The sequence below is a fragment of the Plecotus auritus genome (assembly GCF_963455305.1).
Source record: "Plecotus auritus genome assembly, chromosome: 7".
Taxonomy (NCBI): domain Eukaryota; kingdom Metazoa; phylum Chordata; class Mammalia; order Chiroptera; family Vespertilionidae; genus Plecotus; species Plecotus auritus.
This window is the reverse complement of record NC_137774.1, coordinates 7,886,068-7,896,086: the sequence shown is the minus strand read 5'-3', so window position 1 is coordinate 7,896,086 and position 10,019 is coordinate 7,886,068.

The window sequence follows — 10,019 nt, the reverse complement described above, 5'->3', positions numbered from 1 at the left end:
TTCCTCCGAACATCTGGTTTTAAATGTGAGTCATTTGGCCACTGACTTACAGGGTAAGATCTATCTAGATGCCCAGCTGGTGTGGTTAAGTGTCAGCTCATCAACCAGGACAGGGCACATGCCGGGGTTGCGGGCTCAATCCCCTGTAAGGGGGTGTGCAGGTGGCAGCCAAACAATGATTCTCATCATTGATGTTTCTAACCCTCTCTCCCTCCGCCTTCCTCACTCTGAAATCAATATACTCGGTATCATATTATACTGGTATGTATACTCAGTATTATATCATAAAGAGCAACCGAATAGAGGAAATCCAATATGCGTAAGCTTTCCTCTGTTATGTCCAAGATGATTGTGGCTCACACCAAAAACTTTAAGCACTGTCTTCAAACCACGAGAAAAGAAACAGCTTCATCAGAGGGAAGCTCCTCTCTACACAAAACTCTCGACTGCTCCACTGATAATCTCACCGGGGAATCAGGATTTTTACTCCTCTATTTCTCATTTTCATTCAGTTCCATATTTCTTCTAATCTCCCTCGAGAATTACTCTTTGAGCCATGAATTATTTAGCAACGTGTTGTTTCCTTTCCAAATCTCTATAGATTTTCCTGTTATCTTTGGGTTATTGATTTCTAGTTCAAATCTATTACTGTATAGTCAGAAAATTTATTTTGTATGTCAAATCGATTAGGACTTGTCTTATAACCCAAGATATCGTCTGGCTGGGTGAATATTCCAAATGCAAGGAGATATATTCTGCTATTGATTGAGTGGAGTGTTATATAAATGTCAGTTAGATCTAGTTGGTTGCTGTTGTTTTTTTGTTTTGTTTTTGGTTTTCCGGCCTACTGGTTCTACTGATTAATGGGAGAAGAGTAGTGAAGATTTTAACAAAAATTACAGGCTTTGTGTTTCCTTTCAGATCTGACAGATTTTACCTCAGTGAATTGGAAGTTTTGGTATTGGGTGCTTACACTTTTAGGATGGTTGTATCCTCTTGGCCTTTTTATCATTATGTAATGTCCATCTTTATCCCTGGTAACTTTCTATGCCCCAAAGTCTACTTCATCTGTCCTGAATATGTCATTCCCACTATCTTTGACCAGCTGACCAAATGACTTCTCTATCATTTCAATATTCTTTACTCTAATGAAATTTTGGTGGGCACATTAACCAGAACATGCTATGATTCATGTGCATTGAGCCTTTGTTTTCTCATGCATAAATGATCCCATATAGTAAAGGCTAATATTCAAATTGACTGCAGGGTGGACCGGTCACTATGATGTGCACTGACCACCAGGGGCAGACGCTCAATGCAGGAGCTGCCCCCTGGTGGTCAGTGTGCTTCCACAAGGTAGGCTGCTCAGCCAGAAGCTGGGCTCACTGCTGTTTAGTACAGCGGCAGTGACAGGAGCCTCTCCCACCTCTGCAGCAGCGCTAAGGATGTCCAACTGACAGCTTAGGCCTGATCCCCATGGGAGGTGGGCCTAAGCTGTCAATTGGACATCCCCAAGGGCTCCTGGACTGTGAAAGGTGCAGGCTGGGCTGAGAATCCCCCACAAGTGCACAAATTTTGTGCACCAGGCCTCTAGTTTACACATAATTGAGCCACTCAGTTCATAATACAGTGCCCTTTTGCAAATATTCATAGACCTGTGACCTTCAAACAAAAGTTGGCTGAGTGCTTCTGATTTGGGGTAGATGTAGCAGACTGTGTCAGATCAATGTTTCTACTGCAACAATTATAAGAAAGCCGGGTAGATTTCTGGTCAGGGCACATGCCTAGCTCGTGGGCTTGAGGTAGGGGGCATGCAGGAGGCAGCCAATTGATATTTCTCTCTCTCTTCATCAAGAAAGTCTCTCTCCCTTTCCCTTCCTCTCTCTCTAAAATCAATAAAAACATGTATTTTTAAAAATATATTGTAAAAGGTGTCTGGTAGAGGAGAATAATTTGTGAACAACTGCTTTGCAATCTGTTCTCTCCAGCCCAATTTCCCATAAGTAAATTGCCCTGTAATATATCCTGTTATAGTGTATGGAGTTGCCTACTTACCTTCAGTCTGAACTTACCTTCTCATTACGGTGGCTATTACACCTTTGCCCCCCCCTCACATAGGTTTGCAATATGGTTGAACTGTTTCCCTGCTTTGAAAATTCTCATTCAGACTGCTTTCTGGAGGGATGTTGTGGCTCCAATTTTCTTGGCTGGAGAACACTGAATCCAAAATTAGTTCCAAATCCTGATTAGATTGCCTAAGTGAAGATGTCAATTCAAAGGTCAGAACACCTGAGTGGAGAAAATGCTTGTCACTGACTAACCTCTTTATTTTTTTCACTATTTAAAGATAGTGATGTTTCCCGCATTCTTCTTGTTTGTAAAGGTAGTGATTTATATTTGGAAACCAGCCCCTTTTGTCTGAGACACAAGAACATTTACAAATATCAGATTCCCTCTTGAAGACACTTCTTTAGGATACGATACAGCCAGCCTACCAAATACAGCTGGAGGTCAATAAAAAAGCAATTTGTCTAAGAGTGACCTACATTGACCTGCTGACTCAGGCAATCTAGTCAGGAGTTGGACTTTCTAAAAAGCAAATTCTGGATTTTTCTCTGCTTCCCGTATCACAGGTTTTCTTTTTTTTTTTTTAATCCCAGGAAACAGTACCATGTTCTACTTGCTCAACAAAAAATATAGGAAGTCTCCTTGACCAGCCTCCCCTCGTCCCCCGAACATCCTCCTGACACATCATTGTAGTGCAAGGGGGATAATTTGGACATTTTTGGTTGTCACACTCAGGGGCAGGTTGCACCTGGCATCTAGTGGGTAGAGAGGGGGAATGCCACTTAAAATTCTACAATACACAGGACAGCTTGTCTTCCTTCCTCCCGCCCCCAAAGAGGAATTACCCAGCGTAATGTCAACAGTAACACTGTTGATTAATTCACATCTAGACTTTTCTAATAAAGAGGGAATATGCTAATTGACTGTCACACCATCAAAAATGGTGGCACTGACAGACACAAGATGGCTGTGCCCAGTCCCCTCAGCCCCACCTGGCTGCAGTTGCAAGGTGCAGGCAAGCCTGGGATGGCTGCTGCCCAGGGCCAGTTGAGGCACAGGCAAGCCTTGGATGTAGGCTGCCCAAAACAAGGAAAACATTTATATGAACAGTCACAACAGTAAGTTACTATTGTCTATCTAAATACCTTGAGGGCAGTCTGGTGGAGATAAACTAAGATCGACAGAAATATCAACTGGTTACAGAGTCAACACAGATAAGCAAGCTGGAAGGATCAATCGCCCTTGCAGAGTCCTGATCTAGGCAAAGATCTGGGACAGGCAGCTTGGGATAGTTCAAAGGTCCTTGGCAATTGCATCAGTGCACTGTTCAGGTTTTTGCCCCACCCCTTTCTTGGCATGATCTACTCTATCAGTCAGTGTAATGTCAGCTGCCTTTTGTAACCCCGGAGTCTCAATAACTTCAGTAGTTCAACAAGTGTCTTGTAGTGGTTCAGTTGTTGGTTTTGTTTTGGAGTTTGTGTGTGTGTGTGGATGTGTGTATTCCATCTCTCTGTCCTATGCAGGCCAGCTGGCTCTTCTAGGCCGCTCACCTCCACATGGTGACTCAGGGACTTGAGTACTTTCCATTGTGCTCTCTGCATCTTGGAGTTCCTTATTTCCTGACCCATATATGAGAAAAAGAAACCTCACAAATGATCTAGCAGGAAAGTTAGGTAATGGCCCAAGAGTGGCATACATCGTTTCTGCCATATTCTATAGTCCAGGGCTAGAGAGATGGTCCCAGAGTAACTGTAAGGAAGTCTGGACAATGAAGTCTTCCCATCTGTTCAGAGGGAGAATGGAATTGGTGAGCATCGGCTGGTCCCTACTTAAACGACATAGAAAGTTAAGTGGGGTTGTTATTACCCCCAGATTCTCAGTAAAGAAGCCGCACCAGAGGAGAAACAGTGTCCCAGCTGACTTCAATATGATTCAAAAAAATAGGCAACTGCATTTTATCTTCAAGTGATTTTGGTACCATTCAAACAACATAATCCATCACTGTGATTCTCCTGAAAATGAAGTGCAAATACCTTTCTTAATGGGCACTGGAAATCCTTCAGCGTCAAGGTTTTACATTTCTGTGGTTCACACTGGGTCATTTGAATTTACCACCGTAATTGGCTATGTTTTGGCTGCAAAAATAGTGTTTAGTAGCTTCACATCCTTGTATCATTCTATTGATACCATAACAATTAGAAGCTGATTATATAGTGTCTATTGTGTTCTTCAGATTCTCTTCCTGAACAGTAACCAAAACTTCAAGTTGAAGGAATGTTCTTTATACCTCCATTGCAACCTCAATCAGGTTTTTAATAACTGCTTGGTGATATCTTAAAGTAGGTACCATCAGACAGTCTCTTGGGTTTTGCCTACTGAAACTATTAAGGAAATTAAACCCACTGGGTTTGAATTCTGCGTCTTGGGACCTATGACTTTGGGAAGGTCAACTTCTCTAAATATGACTTTATTTATATACCTGCATTAGACTTTAATTGCTGCATAAAAATTACCATAAACTCAGTGACTTATGTAACAATGAAAGTAGCAACAACAACAATTAACACTCATCTAAGTATAAGTGTACAAGTACATTGTGTTGATTTTAAGGTGTTTATAGAATTGCCAGTTGAATAAATCACAACATGTACAGAATTGGGAAATTAAGATCTATGAAGTTCTAGTGCTTTGCATCAGGGTAGACCCTGGCATCATAGACAACATAAAATCAGAAATATATTTCAAAGTTGTATGTAAACGTATGTATTTTTTCATCAACTTGTCTTACTGCAATTATTTATCTTAACGGGTTTCAATTTCCTTAATAGTTACAGTAGGCAAAACACAGACTCTAAAATCTAAAATCCTAAAAATGCCAGGAAAGGAAAATCAGTGAATTAAGTAAAAAGAAAAAAAAAAAAATTACAAAAAGCAAAGACTGTGCTGCCATGTAATCAACTGACTCCCTTTCCCCCATAATCAGCATCATTTTACTTTGTATTATAATAAAAAAGATAAGAAAATATCCCATATTTTAAAGTTCAGAGAAAAAAATTAAGCAATCCCTGCATCATCCTCATAAACATAAACAATTCTATAATAAATGAATTCTTTGTGTTTGCTACTGCATGAAATATGATATTTGGCTGCTGGTCCAGAGGCCGCATGCCTGGCTTCTTTAGTCCCACCGTAAGTGATATTATTGAGAAAAAATCATGACATTCGTTTTAAAAGTACCCTGTCCGTGTCTGAGATAAGGTATCATAATGCTAGAAAATATTAACTGAAAAAGAGTCACAGGCCTAAAGGGCAACACAGGGTATTTGGGGCTTTAGGGCTCTTCCTGCTGGAGGAGCTTCCACCTCACAGAGAGATCAACTTCCTCATCAAAGTCCTCCAGCTCCTGCTCCTTGGAGAGCTCCAGGAAGACCTGCCGTGGAGGAAAAGACAGAGAGAGGGTGTCACACTGCCTCCTGGAGCCCTGAGTGCATGCAAAGGATATGCATATATTACACCTTTATATTCTTTTTTTTTATTAAGGTATTATATGTGTACATAACTTACCATTGCCTCTCCCCACCCCACTCCAATACGTGCCCTTAGCTTCTAATGTTTTGCATCCATTGGTTATTCTTATATGCTTGCCTATAAGTCCTTCAGTTGATCTGTTATTTCCCACCCCCATAACCTTCCCGCTGTAATTTGACAGTCTGTTTGATGCTTTACTGCCTCTGTATCTATCTTTTTGTTCATCAGTTTATAATGTTTTTTATTATCCACAAATGAGTGAGATCATGTGGTATTTTTCTTTCATTGACTGGCTTATTTCACTTAGCATAATGTTCTCCAATTCCACCCAGGTTTCTACCAATGGTAAGAATTCCTTCTTTTTTATGGCAGCATAGTATTCCATTGTGTAGATGTACCATAGTTTGCTGACGGGTACCTAGGCTGTATCCAAATCTTAGCTATTGTAAATTGTGCTGCTATGAACATAGGGGTGCATATATCCTTTCTGATTGGTGTTTCTAGTTTCTTAGGATATATTCCTAGGAGTGGGATTACTGGGTCAAATGGGAGTTCCATTATCAGTTTTTTGGGGAAACTCCATAATGTTCTCCACAGTGGCTGCACGAGTCTGCATTCCCACCAGCAGTGCACAACGGTTCCTTTTTCTCCACATCCTCGCTAATACTTGTCGTTTGTTGATTTGTTGATGATAACCATTCTGACAGGTGTGAGATGGTATCGCATTGTCGTTTTGATTTGCATCTCTCAGATAATTAGTGACTTTGAGCATGTTTTCATGTGTCTCTTGGCCTTCTTTCTGTCTTCTTTCAAAAAAGATTCTATTTAGGTTCGTTGCCCATTTTTTTATTGGATCATTTATCTTCCTTTTATTAAGTTGTATAAGCTGCCAATGGATGTTGGAGATTAAACCTTTATCAGTGATAACATTGCAAATATGTTCTCCCATACTGTGGGATTTCTTGTTGTTTTGTTGATGGTTTCTTTTGCTGTGCAAAAGCTTTTTATTTTGATGTAGTCCTATTTGTTTATTTTCTTTTTGGCTTCCATTGCCCTAGGGTCAGTATCAGTGAAGAAGTTCTTTCGGCATATGTCTGAGATTTTGCTGCCTGTGGATTCCTCTAGTATTTTTATGGTTTCTCATCTTATATTTAAGTCCTGTATCCATTTTGAGTTTATTTTTGTGTATGGTGTAAGTTGGTGATAGGCCTTTCACTTCCCAGCTGCCAAGATCTTTGGAGTTTTGAAGCTCAGCAAAGAAGGGAATCCATTGAGAATAGCCTGTAAAGAATTCAAGGCTTGAGGAACTAAGATCCCAGAGGAAAAAGAAACACAGAAGAGTGAGTTTAAAATGCTGCATGGAATTTCCCCAAGACCTGGTTCATAATTCTAGGTGTCAAGCAATATCCAGATATTAGCAGCACTCTGCCTGTCCCCTTCCTGAGCCCGGGATTCTTCCATTGGTATCCCAGGACCACCTGCCTGCCTCTGCTCTCTGTGAAAGCTTTCTGCATACTGCCACTGAGCAGCGAGGAGAAGTTACTTGACAGCTGCGAACCCCAGAACACCGGTCCCCAATTGGCGCAAACATGCGAATTCACAGGAGCTCTACACTCCACCACGGAAAGGAGAGAGAGAACTACATAACCAGACATCTGGAGAGGAGAGACCATGGGAAGACAAAGAAACAGCCCGCATATGAAAGAAAAGCAGGCATCACCAGAAAAGGAAGTAAACGAAATGGAGGCAAGCAACCTTTCAGAGAAAGAATTTAGAGAAATGGTCATAATGTGGATGAAGAGAATGGAAGACAAATTCGACAATATGAGTAAGAACCAAGAGGAAATGAAGAAGAAGCAAGAAGAAATGAAAAATGACATCGCTGTTGTAAAGAACTCAATAGAAAGCATCAAGAGTAGACTAGAAGAAGCAGAGGACCGCATCAGTGAGCTAGAAGACAAGATGGGAAAAAATACCCAAGTAGAGCAGCTTCTAGAAAAAAAAAATTAAAAAGCAGGAGGAGAGCCTAAGGGAACTTTGGGACAACACGAAACAAAACAACATCCGCATAATAGGGTTTCCAGAAGGAAAGGAAACTGAGCATGCAACAGAAAACCTGTTTGAATAAATGACAGAAAACTTCCCTGATATAGGGAAGAAAAAACCCACATAAATCCAAGAAGCTCACAGAGTCCCAAGCAAAATGAACCCCAAAAGACCGATGCCAAGGCACATTATAATTAAAGTGGCAAACACCAATGACAAAGTAAGAATCTTAAAAGCGGCAAGAGAGAGACAAAAAGTTACATACAAAGGAACCCCCAATAGACTAGCAACTGATTTCTCAACAGAAACTCGTCAGTCCAGAAGGTAATGGAATGAAATATACAAAGTCATGCAAAGAAAGGGTCTGAATCCAAGAATACTGTACCCAGCAAGGGTATCAATCAAAATTGAAGGTGTGAGGAGAAGCAAAATGGCAGCAGAATAGACAGACGTGTCCTGAGCCTTGTCCTGGAGCAAATAGAGGGAGCAGCTGAAACGAGTGGAATCCAGCCCGAATGGGCGAAGGAGGCACAGCTGGTGAGACAGTTTGCAGCTGGGAAGGGCAGAGATCCCCCCATAAAGGTAAAATCAAAGATCTAGGCCAGGGGTGGGCAAACTTTTTGACTTGAGGGTCCCAATGGGTTCTTAAACTGGACCAGAGGACCAGAACAAAAGCATGGATGGAGTGTTTGTGTGAACTAATATAAATTTAAAGTAAAGGAGTGGAGGAGAGAGCAAGAGAACCGGATAGAACAGCCGGATCCGGCCCACGGGCCGTAGTTTGCCCATGGCTGATCTAGGCAGTAGAATCTGCCGGACCTCTGTGTCCAGAAGGTCAGGGAGAAACTACACAGCGCCAAGGCACATCCCTGAGGACAGGCAAAGTGTCTGACTGAAAAAAAAAAAAAAAAAGGGTCCACGGGACTGCAGGAGGTAGGGGATTTTAGACCTCGGAGTCTGGATTTGGGATCTGAGCTCAAAGGCAGCCCTGAAGAGCTGCCGGACCACGCAGTGCCAGCAAGAGAGGAACTTGCAGAGACGCGGTCCCTCCTTGCGCTGGGGCCTGCACCTTTCTCCACTGAACCTAGTTCGTAGGACCTTTTGGATACAGACACTTACCTGTGGCTGAGGTCCAGAAGAAGGGGTGGGGTTGTGGAATCTGGTCAGAGTAGGTAGCGGACGGTCCAGGAGAGGTGGAAGCAAGTCTGGTGCTGAGTCATATCTAAGCCCCTGTCGCCATTTTCTCCTGAGAGTTAGCCCCTCCCTCCAGTCTCCAGGCAACCAGTATAGACACACCCAGATGCCACCCTGAATAACACCATGGATTCTGAATACTCCCTGAGGCCATAGGATCTGCCCTAAAGAGAAATCTTTAGAAGCTAGGCACCTCAATTACACGGCTACACTGCCAGCGCCCTTCAGAGTGCTTCAGTGTGCCTCGCTGGCAAACTTACTGTGGTTGCTCAAGTGAGCCGCCACTGGGAGTAAGCGCCTATCCACCATAGGCGCAGCAGCAAAAGCTGAGTCTGCCCACCCCATAACTACAGAACTCTGGGCATCACAGTCACACCTTTCCAGAGTGCAGGCCCCCTGAGCCACATCACCCTGACAGACAGTTCCTTGGTGCCACTGTGAGTCCCCACTGGGCACGCGTGATTTCAATTAAGGGTGCAAGACAGCAAAAATTGGGATACTCCCCTCCACGGCTGCTGACTTCTAGACACCGCAGTTGTGCCTCTCAAGCTTGCAGGCCTACATCAAGAGAACCCAAATAGCTCAAGTAGGGAGCTACACTAGATTACCAAGCCCAGGAGAACTGAGAGATTACACCGTAGGACCATCACCAAAAGAACCTCAGTAGCAAAGCAATTAGATCTACAATTAAAATATTACAGAAAAACATGAGGAGACAAAAAAGCCTAAACCATCAGCCTATGAGTAGAGGTGGATAGTGTAAGAAGAGAGACAAAACTGACCATCTCACCTCCCTAGCTTAAAGTCTTCAAATCTGAAAGAAGAAGGGGACCTGGGAGGCTCTAGTTTCGCTGGGACTTGCATTAGCCCAAAGCGATCTGATTACATGGAAAAATGAGTCTATGTGGCAAGGTAAAGAAATAATCATGGGGCATGCCTTTTGCATCCATGCCACTTGGCCTTGCTCCATAATTTCAATATGTGCATTGCTGCTGAGAATGTAACTATGGCTCACTTAACATTTGGAGAGAAAAACTTAGGACATTTCGGTATCTTGTATTTTGTGTAATCTTCACATAACAGGATAGGAAACTGATAAAAAGTTGTTTTACCCCCTAACTCAGGACTTCCATTTCAGCAAACTAAGCACATCAGAAGGCAGTTGAGGAGGGAGGGGACATTTT